Source organism: Choloepus didactylus, chromosome 9, assembly GCF_015220235.1.
Source record: "Choloepus didactylus isolate mChoDid1 chromosome 9, mChoDid1.pri, whole genome shotgun sequence".
Lineage (NCBI taxonomy): Eukaryota > Metazoa > Chordata > Mammalia > Pilosa > Megalonychidae > Choloepus > Choloepus didactylus.
This window is the reverse complement of record NC_051315.1, coordinates 14,352,256-14,378,268: the sequence shown is the minus strand read 5'-3', so window position 1 is coordinate 14,378,268 and position 26,013 is coordinate 14,352,256. Positions and strand designations below refer to the sequence as shown.

Below are 26,013 nucleotides of genomic sequence, written 5' to 3'. Positions count from 1 at the left end.
TTAAATTTTTGTACAGTATGCCATGAAGACATTTGACTTTTACTTGCCCAGAATGCTGTTATTTCCACAAGAAGTTTCCCACTCTTTCCCCATCAGCCCAAGACAAATAAAGTTATAGCTCTTGGTGCCAAATACAAAATCAAATAGCAGTTTTCACTTGTGTCATCAAAATGATTCAGAATAAGCATATATTAATTTTCAATAATTTAAAACATTATATATTTATATTTTAAAGAAATTTTATAATTTATAATTGAAATTTATAGATTATAATTTAAATGAAAGCAGAACATTTAAATATTTTTGTAGAGAATTTGCAAATATATTTTCCTTGACCCCAGTTTTTTGGAACACTAGTCTACAATACTTGCTAATCCAAGTATGGTCCAGGTTCCATGGAGCGTCTTAGAAATGTAGAGTCTCAGGCCCTACCCCAGACCTAATTTGATTAGAAGCTGGATGCTAACAAGATCCCCAGGATCTGTATGCACATTAAAGTGCGGAAGGCACTGATACATGGTTCATTTCCTAATTCAATCTTCAATGGGTCCATGGGGGGAGGGGGGTCAGGGTTTGGGCACAGTTTATAGTTCTTTCTTCTTAAGATAATTATTTATTCCTCTCTTTCCAGGGTTGCAGGTAAGTAGATTTAAGGTGGGCTTTAAGGTGAAAGTTTTCTCTAGGGATAATGGTGAGTATCGGTGATTTCAAAGGGGCAATCCTGGTGACTTCCACAAAAGGAGTTCCACCCAGGAAATTTTGTGTCTGGCTTCACATCAGACACAATAGACCCCATCTTGTATGATTTCGTTTACACAAAATGTCCAGAATAGGCAAATTCATGGACAGGAAGTAGATTAGTTGTTGTCAGGGTTTGGGGAGGAAGTTGGAAATGGGAAATGACTGCTATTAGGTATGGGATTTCTTTTCTGGGGTGATGAAATGTTCTGGAATTAGCTAATGATGATGGTCTCACAACTTTGTGAATATACTAAATGGTAATGGATTACACACTTTAAAAGGGTGAATTTTAGGGTAGGTGAATTATATCTCAATTTAAAAAAAACGTGGCCTCACAGTTTTCCTTAAGAATAGTAGATGGACATGAGGCTTACATTTGTGTATCGAAAGGGATGCCCCAAAACCAAAGGTGTCCACATCAGCCCTCCCCAATTTTGAGACTCCAGTTAAATTTATGTTACAGTCAGATTTACATTTTAAAGACGTCATTGTGGTTTTCGAATGGGAGTGAGAATGAGCTGGAAGGGGAGGATCTGGAGGTAGAAAGATTAGTTGGGGGACTAGTTACAAGACTCTACAAGGCATCAACAAGGAGGAATCCAGCCCAGACTTGTATCACCCAGAGATTGAGCAATGTACTGGAGTTGGAAGCTTAAGACAAAGCAGCTCTGTCTCAAGTACTTTCCTTCGCAGTGCCTGATATTCCACCAATTAGAGATTTAAGCATTTCATTCTTTCAACAAATGTTTTTGACACTTGGCAATGTCATCAGGCATTATAGATGCAAACATGAAGTAAGGAGAACCTTGCTCTCCAATAGCTTACCACTTAGTACTGTGAGAAGATCTACACTAGAATAAGTATCACATAATAAAAGCTACATTGTGACAAGAACTAAAGGGAAGTATACATCTAGAAGTATCATTGTCAAAGGAGGAACAAATGACTTCTGCTGAAGTCCCATCTGCTCTGCAGTTGGAGGACGACTGGGAGTTGATAAGTGGGGAAGAGGTGAAGGAATTTTAGCAGAGGGAAGAGCATGAACAAAGACGAGAAATGGGAGCTAGAGGTAAGGATGAATGAACACTGGCTGGAACGGGGCTCTGGGAAGGAAAGCAAGTAGAGGAGGTAAAGCAGAAAAGTATGGACTGACAATCTGTCCTTTTAAAATGGAAAAACTAGAAGGATGTGAGAGAGAAGAAAGTGAACAGAAATTGCTGTCTTTCAGAGTTTTGTACAAATTTGCAAGCTCTCGTCTCGCAAAAATCCACTCCTGATTAGTATGAAGGCCGGCTTTGGTGTGGTGCTGACGCGAAGAGCAAGAAGGTGTCAGCCAGAGGGAAAGGGCACGGAAAAAGAAAAATGAACGCAAGAAGGAAGTATGATGATCTCCCAACCACTCCTCTCCCCATTTCACCTGAGCTCTCCCAGCCTGTAGGCATCTGTCCCATCACCAATAAGTTTGTAATCATCAATAAAATATCAGAATGCACTCGGCTAAAATTCCTGGCATGATAACAAGTTCATATGCGTTATCAGAATTAATTAATTAAATTTTAAAAAGCGCACCGTTCCTGCTCACGGAAGGCACTCATGTTTGTATAATAATAAATAAACATTGTTTGTTTAGTCTTAGGACCTATATTTGGGAAAGGAAATGATTCCAAACTGCACCCTTAAACCTATATCCGCTATTAGCCTTGAGACTGGGATGACCTGGGGCTAACAGGTCTGGCTTTCCCTCTTCAAAATTTAGGTTTCTAGCCCCTCGGTCCTCGCGCTGTGTCAGAAGGTCCAGCAGGAGTCGCAGTCCAATTAACCAATCGCCGCGGGACCACGGGGCGGGGCCTGAGCGCTCCCCCGCCTCCTCCCTCGACCCACTCCCGCCCCTCCCCCCCCGACCTTTGCTAGCGCGCTTGCCTCGCACCTGCGTGTCCCTCCGCACTCCCGCTGGCGCGACCTTGTCTCCCGGCGCTGGAGGGGAAGGGGTTCGTCCTCGCCTCTCGCGAGACCGCTGTCCCGTGCTGCTGCCGCCGCTCCGGGTCGCTGACTGGCGGCGCAGGCGCAGCCGCCATGTTTCGTTGCTATGCTGCGGCCTAGGAGACGGGGTGTGCTTGAGGGGGGAGGAGGAGACAGAGGAGGAGGAAGAAGGGAAGGCGGAGAAGGAGGGGGGTGACGGAGCGCCTCTTGCACTCTCACACACTAAGGCTGCCCAGAATTGCCCGTTCGCTCTCGCTGCACTGTGCGCTTTTCCGCTCTTCGCGGCACCCTCTGCTCCCCACATTGTTCTCTCAGGACTCCTGGGCCCCCAGGAGCTGAATTTGGGGCTTGAGCCCGGGAGGTTGAGAGATTTGGCTTTGCACGAGGGGTCCGAGGTGTGGGGCCAGGACCCCCCGCTCTCGGCTCCCCTCCCCCCCCCGGCACTTTTGGGGGTGTGGATTATCTCATCCCCGCAGAGAGGTGGGGAGCGGCAGCCCGCCCGCCTCCCGCTTCCCCGGCAGCCCCGCAGGATGAGGTGGAGCTGGCGGCTCCCGGCCGTGGAGCGGCCGCTGTGGCGGCAGCTGCTGGCGGGGCGCTGAGGGAGCCCCCCGGAGCGGCACGGGCGGACGCGCTTGTCCCCGGCGCTCCCGGGCCTCGAGGCTTTTCTTCTCCAGCCGAGAGGACGCGGCTGTGATACGGAGGTAAGAAGCGCCGGGTGTCCGCCGGCCTCTCGGCCCTGCACGTTGTCCGCGAAGCTGTTACCTGGGGCGTGCCTGGCTCGTGGGGCGTGAGCCGGGTAGGACAAGCTGGAGCTACAAGGTTGGTGCAGAAGAAAGGGGAAAATGACACCCCCCCCTTTTTTTCCCGGGGCCTCTGTTCTCGGAGCTCCCGGGGCTTAGAATTGGGATCTCTTATGGACGAGAGAAGGGATGGAATAGAATAGGTCCGGAGATGGAATGTTCCACGATCCCTAAACTCCAGGTAAGGCTTTAGAATCTTCTGAATTTTCCGTTGCTGGCAGGATTCTTTCTCTTACTGGCTCATGCGAGCGATTCCTGCATGCTGCATAGGTAGACTGTTCCTACTGTTGAAGTTTCAAGCTTATGATTCTGCTGGTATTTACTTGTATTTAGGATTCTGTAGTTGTGCCGCCCCAAAAGTTGAGATGTGGCTAAATAAACGTGCCGATGCATTTCCTACGGTTTCCCTAAAGTGGAACGTTTTTGCAGTTGCACAGGTGTATGCTTGGATTGTGCTGAGAAATTTAGGATGGAAGACTTTGAAGTAGCATTATTTTAATGACATTATGAAAAGGACAGTTTGTAGGATTTTCAAAGCACTTGTTTTAGGAGAACCTGTCATATAACAGCAATATACCAGCTGCTTTTCGAATCAGATATTTAAGTAATATTATTTAATTTTATGTGACCGAATCTCGGGCCCCTTTGAAACAGTAGAGCTCATTGGCCACAGCTTAAAACATGCTCATGGAAAGATAATAAACCAATGTATCTGACTTGTGAAAGACGGGTTAAGTAGAAAAAAAGACTGTGGAATAGTAAAAGCCAGGGCATTTTGTTATCCTGGTTTTCTGAACCTTTAGGTGCTAGAGAAAAAAACCTTTTTTCCTTTATTTTTGTTTCAAAGAGTTGTGAGGATGGGAAGACCTTAAAATAAAGGCTTATTCACAGTCCAAAGTGTACTTCACAGGATAGAGCTAGGTATATCGGGGGAATCTTGAATTTGATATATATAAATTCAGTCTACACATTCAAAAAAAAAACTTTTTAGTGAACAGGAGTTTGTGTATTGTACAGAACCTCTTTACTAACTCATAATAAAAGAGTGCAATCATTTTGTAGACACCTTAATTTTTTTGGCAGAATAAATTTCTGCTCCAGTTACCACAAAAGCTATTTTTGTTTCTCTTCACAGTTTCTTTATGGCACACGTCTGTGTTACATTTTGCGTTGAAATGTGTGCATGGTCCCATAGCATCAAGGTGGTTCATAAGAAGAGAAACATGACCTTTTTGTGTCCTGGGAATATTTGTGATTTAGCTAATCTGTTTTAAACACTTGGCAAGAGATTTTTAAGACATAAGGAGACATCATGATTTTGTAATTTTTATTAAAATTACTTTGTAAAGTTTATTAAGTTAGAAAATCTAAACCTACACAGGTTCCTTAAAGGACATGACTTTCTTAACTGCCTGTTTTCTAACATGCTTAGCTTCTGGGCTGAGGGTATTGAATTGTGTCATACCTATGCTTTTTTCTTATGTTCTAATTGAATATCTTAAAATGTCTGTCCTAGTAACATTGTTACTTTAAATTTATGACACCCAATTTCTAATTTAGGCTAGGCATAAAACCGGCATTGATTGAATGCAATTGCTAAAAATACTTTCTGGGTCGGATGTATTTAGAATGCAGCCTCAGGAAAATTCATTTGAACTATTCTACTGTGACCAATGTACACTTCATTATTATTGAAGGAATTTAAAAAATTATAGAATCTCACAAAATAGGTTTGACCAATTCAGGTATAGAAGCCTGGCTTTTTTTTTTTCCCCTAATGTATGAAGTCGTCCTTTGTGTGGGATTGTGATAGAAACTTTTTTCATTTTTTATTTCACTTGTGTGACACCCCCATGGAATGTTATTAAACTGATTTGAATATTCAAGATATTTTAGTTTTATTTATTTTAAAAAATTGAGTTGTAAAGTGACATACAATGTGCAGTATTACCTATTTAGGATTTATTTGTGACTAAACTAAAAGAGGGATCAGTCGTCATGTTTTTGAGTAAATCACTTTAGGGAACAAGGTAAGAGATTGATGATGCCTTTACTACCAGATAATTTCAAGGAGTCCCTGTTATGGAGAGGACTTTTTCCCCTCAGAGTTAATATGGTCAGTTTTAAACAAGAAAGCTTTAAAAAATATGTAGGAATCTTGTTTGGTGGATGTCGTAAAGCAAATTTTTAAAAGTTCTGCCTAAATTCTTTACGCTAGTTATTAGGAATGTAGAATTGATGACTTCACTAGGAATGACAAGTCTGTGTGAGTTAATGTGACTAAATGTGCATTTTTGCTCAGGAGTAAATAAGTTGCCCAATGTCATGTATTAGCTAGTGGAAGATTCAAATTCAAGATTTTCTGGGCACCAGATCTAAAGCTGTGCTATAGCTCTTGTGGCTATTAAATTTAAATTAATTAAAATTAAATACAATTTTAAATTCAGGTCCTCCAACACACTAGTCATATTTCAAGTGTTTCATAGTCACACATGGTTGATGGCTACCATATATGACAGTCCAGAAAAAGAATATTTCTATCATTGCAGAAAAATTAATTGGACAGCTGATCTAAAGCATAAGCTTTACAGTCAGTCTGTTCTGGTTTGGATTCCACCTACTAGCAGTATGACCCAAAAAGCTATTTGATTTCTCTTAGCTCCTGCTTGGGGGGGGGGTTGGGGGGGGGTGGGAACAGGGGATTAATAATGCCTAACTTATAAAGTATACTTTTGATGCTTAAGAGGGATAAATGAAAAGCCCCTTTGATACTTTTGGCATGTAACAGACAATAAATACTCTTCCTTTCTTAATCGTTTTTTCTTCCTGCTACTCTATAGCAACCTCCTTATTTAAAGACACAAACACATTAACCCAAATTAATAGCTGACCCTCAAGATAGTCCATAGGACCTAATTTTCATTCTTCTTACTAATTTTTTCAAATATTTGCACCTCTCTTTGAGTGTTTTCTACTTAGGAATAATGACGAGTAGAATGGCTATGAAAGAAAATGCCTTTAACAAGAGAGCATGTAATAAATTTTCCCTCCTTTTTTTCCCATCCCATTTTAATTTGACTATACTAACTGATTATGCAAAGGAAATAATGCTGTTCCTAGATAATATTTTGCCACACCAGTATAGACTCTATAATACTTCTACATTATATTCCTTCTTACAATCCATACTACTAACTGAAAATTAAAGGAAGAAAAACAACCTCCTCTTACAGTACTTTCCATAAAAAGAATTTTCAGAATGCTAAACCAATTTTCGAGGCTTCATGACTTATTCTAGTAAGCTGGCAAATTTAACAAGCCTGTACTGTAGCCTATAAAAAACTTAATAACATGCAATAACCCAGAAAAACAACAAAATTCAACACAATTTGTAACCAGTTACTTTTTACCATTAACTAAATTTCATTTAGAAGCAAAAATTCACATTAAGTCACATAAACTTGCCATTCCTAGTTAAGTCACCAATTCTACATTCCTGATGACTAGCATAAAGAACTTAAGCAGAACTTTTAAAAATTTGCCTTTACGACATCCACCAAACAAGATTTCTACATATTTTTAAAACTTTCATGTTTAAAACTGACCATATTAATTCTGAGGGGAAAAAAGTCTTCTCAATAACAGTGACTTCTTTTTTTTTTTTTTTTTTTTTTTTTTTTTTTTTTTTTTTATTTTTATTTTTTTTTATTATTAAATTCAGTTTTATTGAAATACATTCACACACCATACAATCATCCATGATATACTATCCACTGTCCACAGTAAGATAACATAGTTATGCGTTCATCACAACAATCTATCTCTGAACATTTTCCTTACATCAGAAAGAACCAGAACAAGAATAAAAAATAAAAGTGAAAAAAGAACACCCAAATCATCCCCCTATCCCACCCCATTTGTCCTTTAGTTTTTATCCCCATTCCTCCACTCATCCATACACTAGATAAAGGGGGTGTGATCCACAAGGTCTTCACAATCACACTGTCACCCCTTGTAATCTACATTATTATATAGTCTTCAGGAGTCCAGACTGCTGGGTTGGAGTTTGGTAGTTTCAGGTATTTACTTCTAGCTATTCCAATACATTAAAGCCTAAGAGGTGTTATCTATATAGTGCATAAGAATGTCCACCAGAGTGACCTCTCGACTCCATTTGGAATCTCTCAGCCACTGAAACTATTTCGCAGTGACTTCTTGAAATTATCTGGTAGTAAAGGTATTATTGGTCTCTTACTTTGTTCCCTGAAGTGATTTACTCAAAAACATGGCCACTGATCCCTCTTTTGGTTTAGTCACAAATAAATCCTAAATAAGTAACACTGCATATTGTATTGTCACTTTACAACTGTGTTGTGGAATTGAATAGGTTGTCACTAAAAGATTATCTCCAAGGTCCTTTCTTGCTCTGAAGTTCTGTGACTCTTATTGAAGTGTACAGTGGCCTTAATGTTCACAAGCATTATATCTGAAAGAGGGTTTCTCCTTTCGCCTCCATCATACACCTCTTATATAAGGATCTTTGTTCAGTCAGCTTCTCATTTTGAGAAGAGTATATATAAAACATAAGAGATAATGGGAGTATTTTACCCCCACTTGTTTGGAAAAAAAACATTGTGTAACCCAAAGTACTCTGCTTGGGAACAAAGTTTGAATTTTTGAAGAGCATATTTCAGCATGCCATCCTCCCATTTGAGAATATATAGCAGTTCCCTGTTGCTTATCAAATCAATTCCAAACTTATCTGCTTGGCCTTGAAGGCTTTTCACCAATTTCATCTCACTAACCCTGTTTCTCATTCTTGCTTAAAAAGAAAACATTCTTGTTTTTTTCCCTGCCCTTGTTTTCTCAGCATAAATATGCTTAACTCTCTCTAATCCATGTCCCTCCTCCTTAACTTTCTTCAAAATTCACCTTTTTCTGGAAGAATGCTGCTTAATCCAGTCATAATGATCAGGCTTTCAATACTGGTAATAAGTACCTTGGGGTTAATGTATGCTTGTTTAGATATGGTTTAGTACATTCTTCTCAAGTTTTATATGTTGCCTACTCTATGTCCTTAATGAAAATGTAAAAAAAAAAAAATTAAAAATGGGAATGTTTCTTTTGTATTGCCTCATGAGGTTAGTCCATTGCTCAGCAATACTGCTTTAAAATTGCTAATTTAAAAAAAAGATAAATACTGTAAGAACATTTACCCTAATATCTTTGTTTCCTTCCTGTCAGTTGTCCATATTTTTTTATAAAGCTGTTATGATATAGGGTAATATATTGGAACATTATATCGTAGAAGCAGTGCAATGCAGGTTTTAAGGTCAGGCAGACCTGGTTTAGAATCTGGTCTCAAAAACCTTGGGTCAAGTTTTATAACCTCTGGGCCTATTTCCTTATCTTTGAAATTATGATAATAATTGTATCAGTCAAGGTTCTCCAAAGAAACAGAACCAATATGGTGTGTGTGTGAACGTATATGTGTGTATACACATATATGTATGTATAAAGAGACTAAAGGTATTGGCCCATGTGATTGTGGGGTTGGCAAGTCTGAAATTTGTAGGGCAGGCTGGCAGGCTAGAAACTTAGACAAGTGTTGATGTTGCAGTCTAGAGTCTGAAATTTGTAGGGCAGGTGGGCAGGGTGGAAAGTCAGAAAGAGTTGATGTGGTAGTCTTGAGGCAGAATTTCCTCTTTCCAGGGAAACCTTGGCTTTTCCTGAGGCCTTCAACTGATTGGATGAGGCCCACCCAAATTAGTGAGGGTAATCTCCTTAACTTAAAGTCAACTGATTGTAGATATTAACCAAATTTACAAGATATCTTCATAGCAATAACTGGATACTTTGGCCTATCCAAATTGATACATATCACAATAATATGTACCTCAACTTGTATGAGGAATAGAATAATATGTAACTATACTTTAAATAGAAGAGATGGTCAATAAATGGTAGCTGATATTATTTTTCCCATTTGCTATATTTTCATGCATGTAATTTGAACAACTGCTTGAACATTCAGATGATTTACTATAACTGATTTAGTCATTTACCTTCTGTTAAAACATTTTGGTTGTTCCTACATTTTCTCTATTTTAAACTGGAGTGAATATCTCTTGCTTAACAATTAAAAAAAATTATATCTTAGTCTGAAACCTTAGTACTGGGATGATGGTCTAGTGGTAGGAATGTTTCTATATACCAGATGTGTCTTAAAAAAATACCTGTAGTGGATGTCCTCTTGAGGGGGAGTTGCTAATTTGGTTGTAAAATTGTACCTTATTGTTTTAATTAATATATTTTTGAAAACTTTGGTTTATTAGGGAATGATGTGAACATTTATATGTTAATTTAACAAACATTTGAATGTCTTTTGCAGTAGGAACAATGGTATAAAAGTAAATACTATATTATTCTTATTCTTGAGGAGCTCTAGTTCTAGGGTGGTAGCACACATCAACAAAGAGTTATAATTCATAGTGACAAATGTAATAAGATCTGGGGGAAATGAGAGGTGGCGCCTGGGCAGTTCTTGAATTATGAGGTATAATTGATCTGGGTTGAGAGAACAGCATGTACAAAAAGTCAGAAGTATGAAATAGAAGTATGGAGCAATACAAGTTGTCTGGTTATATATCTCTGCATATGTGTGTCTGTGGATGGGTTTTGGTGTCTGTGTGTGAATCTGTGTGCATGTGTATGTGTTGACTGCCATGGGAAATGAAGAATTGTGAGGGTCCTTGTGTTGGGCAATGAGTGGGATCACATTAAGACTTTTAGAACAGAGACTCCCAGCTGGTGTGCCACCAAGAGTTTACCAGTTTACCAGAGAAAAGGATATCCTTCAGCCTGGGAGCCGGAACATATTGGAGCCCTTGGGATGGTTTCTTTGTGCCTTGAATAGCCTCCTTGGCTTATCTTGTTTGGTGCCATATTGGGGAAAGGTTTGGAAAACACTTGTTTTTTAAGATCTGAGTAGTGGAAAGTTTATGGTACCCACTCAACCCTGGCAGCCCCGCTGTGCAATTAAAAAGAAAACCAATACCAGATCCTAAAGTAAGCTTAAGGATAGTCAAGTCAAAGTCCTTCTTCCCCCCACAATAATATCTATTGCATGTGCTCAGTCTGCTTCTTAGGGAGTCAGCACTGACATTGGAGAACAATTACAGGTCTTTAAGAAATGATAAGATTACATGTAGGTTTTGAAAGGTAATTCCTGACTTCAAGATGATGGATTGGTGTGTGCAAAGATGAGTTTAGCACTGGTGCAGAGAGACCAGTTAAGATGCTGTTGCAGTGGTTAAGGTGAGATACAAGAAGAGCCTGAAATGGGAAAATAGGAATTAGGATGTGGTACTAGAACTGAAAGCTGATTAGGTAGTTTCATTAGAGCTGAGAGTCCAGTTGGATAATAGGGGAAAGAGGAAAAGAGTTGAAGATGATGCTAAGGATTGTTCTTTGGGCAACTGGTAAGGGAAAGCCAAATAATTTTTATTGAGCACCCAAAGTGAGTCAGGCATTGTGCTAGGCACCAAAGTTGTTATGAATTCACTTTTAATCTTTTTTAAAAATTTAACTTATTTTAAATAACTTAAAACTACAAAAAAATTCCAAGAACGTTACAAAGAACTCCCTAATCCCCTTCACATAATTTTTAATGTATTACTATGTATATCCTGTATGTACACAAGGTGAGCCTGGAACATCTTGTGTCTTGTGCACTGTAGTGGACTCAGGAAGGCCTTCTCTTGGAGGAATCACCTTGTATGCTTTTCTTCTTTCTGCTATATGTATGTAATTGGGTTCTCAAGTTTCAGTGAAACTACCTTATCATCTCTTAGTGCTGGTTCTTCATTTTCATCCCTATTTGCCTATTTCAGCATCTTATCACCTTTCACCTGGACCATTGCAACAGCTTCTTAACTGGTCTCCGTGCACTATTTCCAATCTCATTAGGCTTTTTCTGAACCATTTGAGAGCAAGTTGCAGACACAGTGCCCATTACCCCTAAATACTCTAGTGTGTATCTCCCCAAACATGGACAGTTTCCCGTATAACCACCAAATCAGGAAAGCATTGTTGATAAAATGTTACGTTCAAATCCCCAGGTGCCATTCAATTTTTGCTGTCTGTCCGCAAAATGTCTGTTTTCCTTTTTGGTCCAGGATCCATTTCACGGTCACGCCTTGCATTTAATTCTCGTGTCTCTGTAGTCTCCTTTAGTTTGGAACAGTTCCTTAATAGTTCCCTGTTTTTTATGACCTTGATAGTTTTAAAGAGTACAGGCCTTGTACTCTGTAAGATGTCTTTCAGCGTAGGTCCGTACAATGGTTGTGCGTGTTCAGACTGAATACATTGTTGGCAGGAATACCACAGAAATACTGTGCTGTTCTCAGTGCGTCACATAGGAGACAGGTGAAACTGTCCTGCCACTGATGATGTTTAACCTGGAACACCTGCTGGGTTTCTCCACCATAAAGTTACCGTTTTTTTCCTTTGTAATTGGACTAATGGATTTCTATTCCTATTCAGTGAGTTTTATCAGTTATTATCATTTTTTTTTAAATTTTGATGCTCAAATTGTCTCAAATTTGGCCAGTGGGAGCCCCTTCAAGAGACCTCCTTTGTCTTTTTGATATGTGCCCATCCTTTGAGATGTGCCCATTCCTTTCTTTCTGGCAAAACAGCTGTTGCAGACTCATCTGATACTTTTCCTGTCCCAGCCCTGTAACATCCATTTTTCCAGGGAGCCATGATTTCTTTTAGTGCAGGTGGTGTTTGGAAACCAAGATCTGATTGCTTAGTGTGCTCATTGTTACTAGGGTCTCATCACTTCTAGGTGAGACAGATCTAGGAAATGTATGTGTATACTTATCTGAATCTGTTTCTATGTATAACTATGTGTATATATTTAAAAAGTTCACATGGAGGCAATCAGTTCCAATCCAACACTTCACGGTTCTTTCTAACCGCCCCCCCCCACCCCCCGCATACCTGCTCTCCTTTTCTGTACTTGTCAATCCTTTCTACAACAGTGAGAAATCAGTTCCTCAGTATAATGTACTTATTTGCTGAATCTCCTTCTTTGTACTGATCTCCCAACCCCAGACTAGCTGCCTCCTTGTCTGTCATCTCTAACCAGGGCACAGAGTCCTCAGGGCATGCTGTCAAGTATATGCCAGAAAGGAAAGAGAACTTCTTGGTTAATTTTTTTTTCTTCATTTATCTGAACAAAATTCTGTTAGAAAGGTGTTACGTTCCCAGTTTTAAAAGAGATCAAAACTCAAGTTTGGAAGGTATGTGACTTTGAGCACATTACCATGTAAATAGCACAGCAAATATTTTTAATTCAGATTTGTCTGATGCTGAAGGATCTTCTTTTTTCTTCCAGATGGCATAGCCTCTGGTTAGCTATGTAAAAATAGTTTGTAATTCAAAGTGTCAGGATTTCGGGTTATATAGGTAGTTGAAGCAGTGAATGTGACTGTAACTGCTTTTGAAGTATGTGTGAAGTTAGGAAGAGGATCACTCTCAGAGCCCCAGTCACCATCATTTAAAAGTTAAGGACTCTCAGACATGAAAAATCCAGTGAAGAAGACTCAATCATGGTGAGAGAATAAAGAACATCTAGTTGTGTGGTAGAAGATGGAGGGAGGAACTTCAGGAATATATCAAATGCTGCTGAGAAAGAGATAAGACCAAAAGTACTTTTAGTTTGACTATTGGAAAGTTACTGATGACCTCAGCTAGTTGGTTTTCAGGTGTGTTCAGGCAGGCCACCTATATCAGAATTACCTGAGATAATGATTACAGAACCTAAATTCCTCAGGTCCCATCCCAGACTTTATTGCATCAGAATCTTAAAGTTTGGAAGAGCAGTGAGGTGGTAGCATAGGAAATCGGCTTAAATGCTGCAAAGGTTATTCTGATATATACTGAAGTTTGAAGTTCATTGCTTTGGCAGAAGAGTTGTAGTAGAGGGGTGTGATTAGAAACCAAATTGAGGAAATGAGACATGTAATGAATATAGACTATACAACTCTCTAAGAAATTTGGCCATAAAAGGAAGGAAGAAGGTCTATTGGTTCATGAAGGAATAGGGTACAGAGTCAAGAAAAAAAAATCTTTTTTTTTTTTTTTTAAGGTTACATACACTTTAACATTTTTGAGGGTTAAGGGAAAGAAACTATAGTGATTATTTGAAAGATGGTAGCTTCACTTATGACCAAAGAAATGCCCTGAATAAACTTTTCCCAGGTATCTGGATAGTTCCCCACCCCTATTTATTTCATTTTATTAGCTACATTTATAGCTTACCTTTTTGTTAAACAATTAATTATATTTATTAAGAGCTCCTCCCTCATTTTTATAAAAAAAAATGGCAGGCACTGTGCTTAGCAGTGAGGATACAGAGCTGAATAAGACATAATCCTTATCCTCAAGGAGATTATAGTACTTTCTTTGGAGGAACTTGCAATGTAGTATACAGTTAGAAATGCGTACAGATAAGCCATAGTTAACTGTAGTAGGTATATATGTTATCAGAACTCTCAGACTTATCAAGTTTGAATTCCTGAACCCCTCTCTTGTAGCTAGAGCTCTCAGTGATCTGTTATAAACCCTGCATCAAGAGCCACAAAATTGGACATTTTGCCTTCTGCCGTGTCTCCCTATTGTGTTTTCCCTGATTCCTGGGATACCACCCTATCTCCACTTAAGTCTCAGTTTGGCATAGAAGCTTGGACAAAACTTCTAGAATTATATTGGATGATTTAAAATTTTCTTGATGTTCATTGTTAAAAGTTCATCATATCTTTGGATGAATAGAAAAATGGGGATAAAAACTAAATGAAAAATAGGATGGGAAGGAGGGATGATTTGGGTGTTCTTTTTTACTTTTATTTTTTATTCTTATTTTTGCTTTTTCTGGTAGAAGGAAAATGTTCAAAAAATAGATTGGGGTGATCAATGCACAACTATATGATGGTACTGTGAACGGTTGATTGTACACCACGGATGATTGTATGATATGTGAATATAACTCAATAAAATTGAATTTTAAAAATAGTTCATCGTATTTTGCCAGACTTTTTCAATAGTCTTCTTAAAGTGTGTCCGCCATTGTTGTTGCCTTTTAAATTCTTCCTCTACATTGTAGCCAGAGTGATCTGGCATGCACATCTGACTACATTATACCCCTGCTCAGAAGTTCTCATTGCTTCTCCACCTGCTTGTAAAATAAAATCTAAACTCAAGATCAACCCCCATCTACCTCTCCAATCTTAACTCCTTATATTCCCTTTTTAATTACTGTTGTACCTTGCACTTACCTAATATGTATTAATGAGTATTGACTAAACTTTGAGTGAATGAAATGAATAAATTCCAAGGAGATTAAAATTATTGGAGAAGTATCAATTTTTAAAGTAATGATGTTCTTTTTTAGGTATTTCTTATTGTTGTAAGTAAAATATCATCATCACAAACTCCAAGGATTTCCAAATTGTTTTGGAATAAAAAATTAGAATTAAAAAATCTATACATGGTTCATTATATATTACCAACCTAACCTGCCTTTTTGAGTCGAATACATACTGCTGTCAGTTACAGTGGCTACAGACGCTGGTAAGGAAATGAGGACTGTTCATTGGGAAGGGTTTGTTTTTTTTTTTTTTTTACCCCCCACTTTTTTTTGTTTGTTTAATTGAGATTGTTCACATACCATACAATTATCCGAAGATCCAAAGTGTGCAGTCAGTTGCCCCTGGTACCATCATACAGCTGTGCATCCATCACCACAATCAATTTTTTTTTCAATTTTTAGAACATTTTCATTACTCCAGAAAAGAAATAAAGACAAAAAAAGGAAACACAAATCCTCCCATACCCCTAACCACCCCCCCTGCATTACTGATTCATAGTTTTGGTATACTACATTTATTATTGTTGATGAAAGAATGTTAAAACACTACTAACTGTATTATATAGTTTGCAAAAGGTATATATTTTTTCCTATATGCCCCTCTATTATTAGCTTCTAGTTATAGTGTCGTGTCGTACATTTGTTCTAGTTCATGAGAGAGATTTCTAATATTTGTACAGTTAATCATGGACATTGTCCACCGCAAGATTCACTGTTTTATACATTCCCATCTTTTAACCTCCAGCTTTCCTTCTGGTGACATACATGACTCTAAGCTTCCCCTTTCCACCACATTCACACACCACTCAGTACTGTTAGTTATTCTCACAATGTGCTACCATCACCTTTGTCCATTTCCAAATGTTTAAGTTCACCGTAGTTTAACATTTTGCTCATAATAAGCAAATGCTCCCCATTCTTTAGCCTCGTCGTATATCCTGGTAACTTACATTTCATGTCTGTGAGGTTACATATTATAATTAGTTGATACCCTGCAATATTTGTCCTTATGTGTCTCTCTTATTTCATTCAATATAGTGCCCTCAAGGTTTCTTCATCAACTCTTTATTTTTTTAAGACGGTTTTGTTCACACACCATACATTCCGTCCTAAGTAAATAATCGTTGGTTTCCTGTATAGTCGTGTATTTATGTATTCAGCACCATCACCACTATCTATATATAAGGACATCTCCATTTCTTCCACAAAGAAGGAGGAAGAGTCTAAGAAGGTAGAGGGACAAAAGAAAAAGAAAAAAGAGAGAGAAAAAAACATGACAGCTAGAAAGCAACAAAAGGAAAGATAGCATTAAACTAAAGTAGAATAAAGAGTCAGCATCACCGATGCCAGGAGTCCCATACCCTTCCCATATGCCCCCACCCCCCAATATGCATTTAGCTTTGGTATATTGCCTTTGTTACATTAAAGGAAGCATAATACAATGTTTCTGTTAATTATAATGTCTAGTTTGCATTGATTGTATTTTCCCCCCAATCCCATCCTATTTTTAACATCTTGCGATGTTGACATTCATTTGTTTTACCTCATGTAAAAACGTATTTGTACCTTTTATTACAGTCATTGAGCACCCTAGGTTTCACTGAGTTATACAGTCCCAGTCTTTATCTTTCGTCTTTCGTTCTGGTGTCCCACATGGTCCTAACCTTCTTCTTTCAACCATACTCACAGTCATCTTTGTTCAGTGTACTTACATTGCTGTGCTACTATCTTTCAAAATTATTTTCCAAACCTCTCACTCCTGTCTTTTCCTTTCTGTCTGCATTGCTTCCTTTAGTGTTTCCTATAGAGCAGGTATCTGGTTCACAAACTCTGTCATTGTCTGTTTGTCAGAGAGTATTTTAAGGTCCCCCTTATATTTGAAGGACAGTTTTGCCAGATATAGGATTCTTGGTTGGCGGTTTTTCTCCTTCAGTATCTTAAATATATCACCCCACTTCCTTTTTGCCTCCATGGTTTCTATTGAGAAATCCTCACATAGTCTTATCAAGCTTCCTTTGTATGTGATAGATCTCTTTTCTCTTGCTGCTTTCAGGATTCTCTCTTTGTCTTTGACATTTGATTATCTGATTAGTAAGTGTCTTGGAGTAGGTCTATTTGGATCTATTCTGTTTGGGGTACATTGCGCTTATTGGATCCATAATTTTATGTCTTTCATAAGAGATGGGAAATTTTCATTGATTGTTTCCTCTATTATTGCTTCTGCCCCTTTTCCCTTCTCTTCTCCTTCTGGGACATCAATGACATGTACATTTCTGAATTTCGTGTTGTCCTTCAATTCCCTAAGATATTGCTCATATTTTTCCATTCTTTATCTTTTTTTTTTGTGTGTGTAGGCTTCAGGTGTCTTGTTCTCCAGTTCCTGAGTGTTTTCTTCTGCCTCTTGAGATCTGCTGTTGTATGTTTCCATTGTATCTTTCATCTCTTGTGTTGTACCTTTCATTTCCATAGATTCTGCCAGTTTTGTTTTCAAACTTTCGATTTTTACCTTATGTACACCCAGTGTTTTCATTATACGCTTCATCTCTTGTCATATTTTCCCTAAACTTTTTGAATTGATTTAGTATTAGTTGCTTAAATTCCTGTATCTCAGTTGAAGTGTAAGTTTGTTCCTTTGACTGGGCCATAACTTTGTTTTTCTTAGTATAGGTTGTAGTTTTCTGTTGTCGAGGCATCTGGTTTCCTTGTTACCCCAATCAGGTTTTCCCAGACCAGAACAGGCTCAGGTCTTGGGAGGAGGCAATAGTATCCGGTTTCCCTGAGGGTGTCTTAGAAGAATGACACACCCTGTGAGGCCTCAAGTAACTGTGATTTTCTGCCCAGCAGGTGGCACTTGTCAGCCTGTAGCTCCTGACTGGTATAAGGAGGTGTGGCCTGTGGCTGTTTTACCCCAGGCTCTGGGGTCTGGCTCTGAATGGAAGGCAGGTAGTAGAGCTTGGCACCGCCGCCTTCTTCTTAGGGAAGATACCCCCCCTAGAGGTCATTTACATTTGAATAGTCTTTCTGCCTGTGCTATCTCCACCTTTGTCTGGGTCAGAGTGCTGGGAACTGAAAATGGCTGAGTCTTTCTCCACTGAGCCGAAAAAGGGACAGAAAGCCCCCTTCAGGGCCAGTCCATGGCCACTCTCTGGCTCTCCAAGGTCAATTTGTTGCCAAAAGCTTCTGTCTGCTTATTGGGGATTCGTAGCTTGTATTGAGCAGTCCATACTTGTTAGTTAATACCCCAGTTGGAGCTCAGCTGAGCTATATTTGCTTGCTTGGAGAGTGCTGCTCTCTAGCACAGCGAGGCTTTGCAGTTCGGGTCATGGGGGTAGGGAGCTCCTGGTTTGGATACCCAGTTTTTACTTACAGATTTTATGCTGCTATCTCAGGCATTCCTCCCAATTCAGGTTGGTGTATGATGCATGGGCAGTCACATTTGTCCCCCTGCAGTTATTCCAGATTATTTGCTAGTTGTTCCGGGGGACAAACTAGCTTTCACTCCTCTCTATGCCGCCATCTTCTTCCATCTCTGGAAGAGGTTTTGTGATTTAAAAAACTCTCCCAGGTGATTGTGATATTGTACTCACCTTTTATATGACTATTTTTTTGGTTTTGATATGTTTGCATATTGCTCCTAAAAGGAATTGTATAGGTCAACAGTTCCTTGTATACAGTTCTGAAATTCCCGTAGCCCTGAAAAACAAGTTTCTGTAACCAATTTGAAGTAAAACTTGATCTGTTATCAGGCCATTTTTAGTCTTCATTTATTCTATGTATAGTGAATGTTCTTAAAGTTCTCTAAAGAAACTTTAATTAGCGATATGGTTGACTACCAAGTTCTGTTCTACACCCAACCAAGAATATAAGGTATTTGTGCCATATTGCCTCTCTGTGGTCCAAATATTCTGAAATTTAAAACACTTCTGGCCCCAGTGGTTTAGATAAGGGATTGTAGACTTGAATCAATTTTCGATACTACGAATTGCCCTAGCAGTGGGTGAGAAGTGGTAATTTGTTTTTATTGCTTTTGAGTGATAATGATATTTTTCATGTTTATTTACTAATTTCATTTCTTTTTGTGTCCATTCTTCAAATTCTTTTTTTTTTTCATTTGTCTGTTAGTCTTAATGTTTTCTTCCCTTACCAATTTATAATATCTGTAGATATTAACTAATTTTCTGTTAGCATAAGTAGCATGCTTGGAACGTATTCTAAGCTTTTTGTGTGGAGCATATTAATATAAAATGCTTCAAGTTGAAAACTCAGACAGTTGTAATGTACAGGAGGTGGTGACCTCACTCCTTTGCTCAAAATCCTTTAATGCCTTCCTATCTTACTTAGAGTAAAAGCCAAAGTTTTTACCACAATCAACAAGGCCCTACATGATCTGTGTCCCTGCTCACTTGCTCTGTCGCTCTCTCTTTCTGTCTCTCTCTCTCTCTGACCTCATCTCTGATTCCTTGATGAGGACTTCTTGTGTATTATCTTAATGCTCATAAAAACTCATTTTCTAGATGAGGAAATTGAGGCACAGAGAGCCTTAGTAATTTATACAAGGTCATATACGTAGTAAGGATCTGAACCATAAGATAGTCTAACTTTCCACTTCATACCCATTAGAATGAATATTATTTAGAAACTAGAAAATAACAAATGTTGGCGAGAATGCAGAGAAATAGAAACCCGCATGCATTGTTGGTGGGAATGTAAAATGATGCAGCCGCTGTGGGAAACATTTTGGCAGTTCTTCAGAAGGTTAAGTATAGAATTGCCGTGTGATCTGGCAATCCTGCTTCTAGGTATATACCCCAAAGAATTGAAAGCAGGGATCATTCAGATATCTCTATACCAATGTTCGAAGAAGCATTATTCACAGTAGCCAAAAGATGGAAGGAACCTAGGTGTCCATCCATGGATGATGAATAAACAAAATGTGGTATATACATACAGTGGAATATTACTCAGCTGTAGAAACTAACGAAGTTTTGATACATGTGACAACATGGGTGAACCCTGAAGACGTCACGTTGGGTGAAATAAGCCAAGGGAAAAGGACAAATATTGTATGACCTCAAAATGAAGGAACTGGAGTATGCAGATTCATAGAGAAAAAACTAGATTACACATTACTAAGAGTTGGAAGTTGTTGCCTAATGGTTATAGGCTTTCTGTTTGGGGTGGTGGGAGAGTATTGATAATGAATGGTGGTGATGACAGCACAACCCTGTGAATGTTGCATAGCACAATGTTGTATACTTGGAAGAGATTAAGATGGAAATTTTTTTTGTATATATGTTACCACAATAAAAATTAAAAAACAAACCAAAATAAAGAAAAACAAAAAAGCCAGGTTGGTTTCTGAGCCCAGAATCTTAACAATATATTGAGCAGTATTGCTTCTCGTGTGTATTAATAGTTCGTATTTTTGTAGTTTTGGCATCTTTGTAGAACCCCTTCTCCTTTTATAATTTAAAATTTAACTTAATTTGTGAACGATTGGCAATTCTTTTGAACAGGCACAAGGACTCATGATGAAAACACATTACAAACAATAGTATTGGGTAGTGACATTGCAAGCAGATATATATATATATATAATATAAAAATATATATATGTAAATATATATTAAGTCAGTGACTTCCCACTGTTTGGACTTCATGGGGCAGTTATGCTCCTGATAGTTTCTATGTTATTATATTTTATTGTGTTAAAAAAAATGCTACAGCAACCCTGGTTTTGACCCAGTAAGTTGATTTCATAGCCATTGAATCTCAACCTGCAGCTTGTAACACTGCATTAAGCTTGTTGGTGCTATGAACTCTATATTGTTTGTGTTCAGTAGCAAAGAAAACTGCTTATATGAAACAGTTGCTTTCTAAAGGAAGGATAAGAGCTCTGGAGGCCAGCAATTTTTAATTTTTTAATTTTTTTTGTCTAAAAATGCTTAACCAAAAAATCCCTAACAAATAAGAAAATAATTGCTGCTGGGGAAGAAAAGAACACCAAAGCCCAAAAAATGGCACCGCACATACTGCAAAAGTGGCTCTTTTTAGACAAGAAAAAAAAAATTCTCATTTACTGGTGATGCTTATGAAAGTTTGACTTTATTGTTGGAATCTCATATGGAGGCTACTAAAGAACAGAAATTTGGAGAAGGGGGAGTGGGGGGAGAGAGAGAGAGGGAAAGATGTATCTAGCTACTGAAGTTTTTTCTAGTACGATAAGCTACAGATAGGAAAAAGAGACAGTAGTTCCATGACTCACTAAAATGATTTGTTTTTATCTTTTCTAGTATGACCTTTCACTGAATTATTGATAAATCTCTTTCCCCAACTAGACTGTGAGTTACTTGAGGGCAGAGATGTAGATGTACTCATGTTTATATCTCCAGCATCTAGTACGGTGTCTGGCAGCTCGGAGCTGTTTGTCTGTTCTCATGAATACACAGGTGCCTTGAAGGCACGGGTTTAGGGAACTCTTTGTGGGCCTCGGTGGGTCTGGGTCTACTCCGTTTCTCTCTCTCTCTGTGTCACACACACAAACTACACTTTAAATACTATACTATGTAAATAGGATATAATGAGTTATAAAAGATTGAAAAGGAAAAGCTTCAGATATATAAATTTGATGCAAGAAACAGTACAAATTAGAAAACAATGTTTACTGTACAGTTAACAGTGAATACAAAGTCTATTTTGACATTGTAATTCAGTATTTTTAGCAGGTCAGGAACAATTAATTAGAAGAAATCCAAAGGACATATGGAAAATGCTGCCTATATATCAAAGAATCATTGTGCAGGTCCAGTGCATTCGTGTCTCAAGTGATTGATTTTTCACAAGATATCTTGGGATACTTTTTTGTTGTAGCTTATCATTTCTTAAACAAGAAACTTCTTAAAGAAATTATTGTATAATAACTACCATATAAATGTGTTTGTTACATGAAAGTATAAAGAGATAAGTTTTAGAACAAAGTTATTGTCACATTTGATTTTTTTTTCCTTTCTACAGAGTATCGGATTTATGTCTCGTGGTTTCAGTAGCACTTTCCTAAGGGAATCCGGCCAGTTCTGTACTACATTGCCAAGTTCAGAAGGCTTGGAGAGTCTTCATTTTATATAGAATTATAGCAATAAGCTAAGTTACTCAGTCCAATATCTTATACTACCAGCATCTTCATTTATAGTTACATGCAAAGCATTGTATTGTAAATTAGGACTGTAGGAAAACAGATGGTTTATTTGAGAACATTCCATTAAAAAGGATAAGTGTTAAGGATTATGAAGTATCTAGAAAACATTTTGGGAATGGCTCATTGATGATTTTGGATAACCCTAGTTTTATTGTATCTGATTTTGTTAAGTAGAAAAACAGAAGTTGAAAGGAGTATTTTATTCTTTCCTTACATCTTTTTATTTTGAAGCATTTCAAACCTATGAAAAAGTTGCAAAAATAATATATTGGATACCCGTATGCGCTTCATGTACATTCATCAATTGCTAACATTTTCTCACTTTGCTTTGTCTCTCTCTCTGTATATACTTTTTTTTTTTTTATTTTTTTTTTATTGAGATTGTCACATACCATACAATTATCCAAAGATCCAAAGTGTGCAATCAGTTGCCCCTGGTACCATCATACAGCTGTACATCCATCAACACAGTTAATTTTTTTTTCAATTTTTAGAAAATTTCATTACTCCAGACAAGAAATAAAGTGAAAGATGAAAAAAGAAAAAAGAAAAGGAAACTCTAATCCTCCCCATCCCTAACCAACTCCCCTCAATTGTTGACTCATAGTATTGATAAGTACATTTGTTACTGTTTATGAAAAAATGTTGAAATACTACTAACTGTAGTATATAGTTTGTAATAGGTATATAGTTCTTCCCTATATGCCCCTCTATTATTAACTTCTAATTGTATTGTCATTTAACCTCCAACTCTCCTTTTGGTGACACCTGTGACTCCGAGCTTACCCTTTCCACCACCTTCACACACCATTCAGCACTGTTAGTTATTTTCACAGTGTGCTACCATCGCTTCCGTCCATTTCCAAATGTTTAAGTTCACCCTAGTTGAACATTCTGCTCATAATAAGCAACCATGCCCCATTCTTTAGTCTTGTTCTATATCCTGGTAACTTACATTTCATGTCTATGAGTTTACATATTATAGTTAGTTCATATCAGTGAGACCCTGCAATATTTGTTCTTATGTGTCTCTTATTTCACTCAATATAGTGCCCTCAAGGTTTCTTCATCCACCCATTTTTTTAAGACAGTTTTGTTCACACACCGTACATTCTGTCCTAAGTAAACAGTCTTTGGTTCCCTGTATGGTCATGACTTTATGTATTCAGCACCACCGCTACTATCTATATAAGGACATCTCCATTTCTTCCACAAAGGAGGAGGAAGAGGCAAGGAAGGTAGAGGGACAAACAAAAAAGAAAAAAGAAAGAGAGAGAGAGAGAGGAGAAAAAAAAAAAAACATGACAGCTAGAAAGCAACTAAAGGAAAGACAGCATTAAACTAAAGTAGAATAAAGAGTAAGACATCACCAATGCCAAGAGTCCTATACCTTTCCCCTATGCCCCCCACCCCCCATATGCATTTAGCTTTGGTATGTTGCCTTTGTTATATTAAAGGAAGCATAATACAATGTTTCTGTTAATTATAGTCTCTAGTTTGCATTGACTGCATTTTCCCCCCAATCCCACCCTATTTTTAACACCCTGCAATATTGACATTCATTTGTTCTACCTCATGTAAAAATATATTTGTACCTTTTATTACAATCGTTGGGCATCCTAGGTTTCACTGAGTTATACAGTTCCAGTCTTTATCTTCCCCAGTTTTTAAAATACATTTTTTCAAATTGTGAAATTTAACACATATACATAATAGCAATAACTTTAAAAATACAATTTAACAAGTAGTTAGAGAGCAAATTCAAAGAATGTCATGGGTTACAGTTCTACAATTTCACTTATTTCCTTATCGCAATATATAACATATATACAGAAATGTGGCAACTTTCAAAGTACAATTTAACAGATAGTTATATAAGTAATTTCAAAAATGTTATGGGTTACAGTTCAACAGTTTCAGTTATTTCCTTATTGTGATACATAAGATATATATAGAAAGGTGAAAACTTTCAAAGTACAATTTAATGAGTGGCTACAGAGCAAATTTCAAAGAATGGTACGTTCACTTTTACATCTATTTCCTTCTAGCTATTCTAATACACTAGCATCTCTGATCCCCCCCCCCTTTTTTTTTTCATTTTTATTGAGATTGTTCAGATACCATACAATTATCCAAAGATCCAAAGTGTACAATCACTTGCCCCTGGGTAGCCTCATACAGCTGTGCATCCATCACACTTAATTTTTGTTCAATTTTTAGAAACTTTTCATTACTCCAGACAAGAAATAAAGTGAAAGATGAAAAAAAAAAAAAAAGAAAAGGAAACTCTAATCCTCCCCTATCCCTAACCAACCCCCCTCAATTGTTGACTTGTAGTATTGATATAGTACATTTGCTACTGTTTATGAAAAAATGTTGAAATACTACTAACTGTAGTATATGGTTTATAATAGGTATATAGTTCTTCCCTATATGCCCCTCTATTATTAACTTCTAATTGTATTGTCATACATTTGTTCTGGTTCCTGGAAGTCATTTCTAGTATTTGTACAGTTGATCGTGGACATTGCCCACTACAGGATTCAGTTTTACACATTCCCATCTTCTGACCTCCAACTTTCCTTCTGGTAACATATATGACTCTGACCTTCCCCTTTCCACCTCATTCACACACCCATTTGGCACTGTTAGTTATTCTCACATCTTGCTACCAACACCCCTGTTCATTTCCAAACATTTAAGTTCATCCTAATTGAACATTCTGCTCATACTAAGCAACGACTCCCCATTCTTAAGCCTCGTCCTGTATCTTGGTACCTTATATTTCATGTCCATGAGTTTACATATTACAATTAGTTCCTATCAGTGAGACCCTGCAATAATTGTCCTTATGTGTCTGGCTTATTTCACTCAGTATATTGCCCTCCAGGTTTTGTCATCAACCCTTTTTTTTTTTTCATATGGTTTTGTTCACTCACCATACATTCCATCCCAGGTAAATAATCGATGGTTCTCTGCATGGTCATACATTTATGTGTTCACCACCTTCACCACTATCTATATAAGGGCATCTGCATTTCTTCCACAAGGCAGGAAGGAGAGTCAAAGAAGGTAGAGAGGCAAAAGAAAGAGGAAAAAAAAAATGACCGCTAGGAAGCAGCAAAAGGAAAAATAACCTTAAATCAAAGTAGAATAAAGAATCAGACAATACCACCAGTGTCAAGTGTCTAACATGCCTCCCCTATCCCCCCCTCTTATCTGCATTTACCTTGGTATATCACCTTTGTTACATTAAAGGAAGCATAATACAATGATTCTATTAGTTACAGTCTCTAGTTTATGCTGATTGCATCCCTCCCCCAATCCCTCCCCATTTTTAACACCTTGCAAGGTTGACATTTGCTTGTTCTCCCTCGTGAAAGAACATATTTGTACATTTTATCACAATTGTTGAATACTCTAGATTTCACGAAGTTACACAGTCCCAGTCTTTATCTTTCCTCCTTTCTTGTTTTATCTCACATGCTCCCCACCTTCCTCTCTCAACCATATTCATAGTTATCTTTGTTCAGTGTACTTACATTGTTGTGCTACCATCTCCCAAAATTGTGTTCCAAACCATGCACTCCTGTCTTCTATCACCCTGTAGTGCTCCCTTTAGTATTTCCTGTAGGGCAGGTGTCTTGTTCACAAAGTCTCTCATTGTCTGTCTGTCAGAAAATATTTTGAGTTCTCCCTCATATTCGAAGGACAGCTTTGCTGGATATAGGATTCTTGGTTGGCGGTTTTTCTCTTTCAGTATCTTAAATATATCACACCACTTCTTGCCTCCATGGTTTCTGCTGAGAGATCTGCACATAGTCTTACTAAGCTTCCTTTGTATGTAATGGATTGCTTTTCTC

At 37.9% G+C, this 26,013-nt stretch overlaps 1 protein-coding gene across 4 annotated transcripts in view; it reads left to right on the top strand.

Moving 5' to 3' along the window:
• Positions 1 to 3,291: 3,291 nt before the first annotated feature.
• Positions 3,292 to 26,013, top strand: part of PTPN4 (protein tyrosine phosphatase non-receptor type 4) — a 277,667-nt gene continuing 254,945 nt past the window's right edge. For 2 of the 4 annotated variants that reach the window (XM_037848604.1, XM_037848601.1), the window contains exon 1: positions 3,292 to 3,422. The gene's annotated coding sequence lies outside the window, so the exon portion shown is untranslated. The other 2 variants (XM_037848602.1, XM_037848603.1) reach the window with 2 other exon arrangements.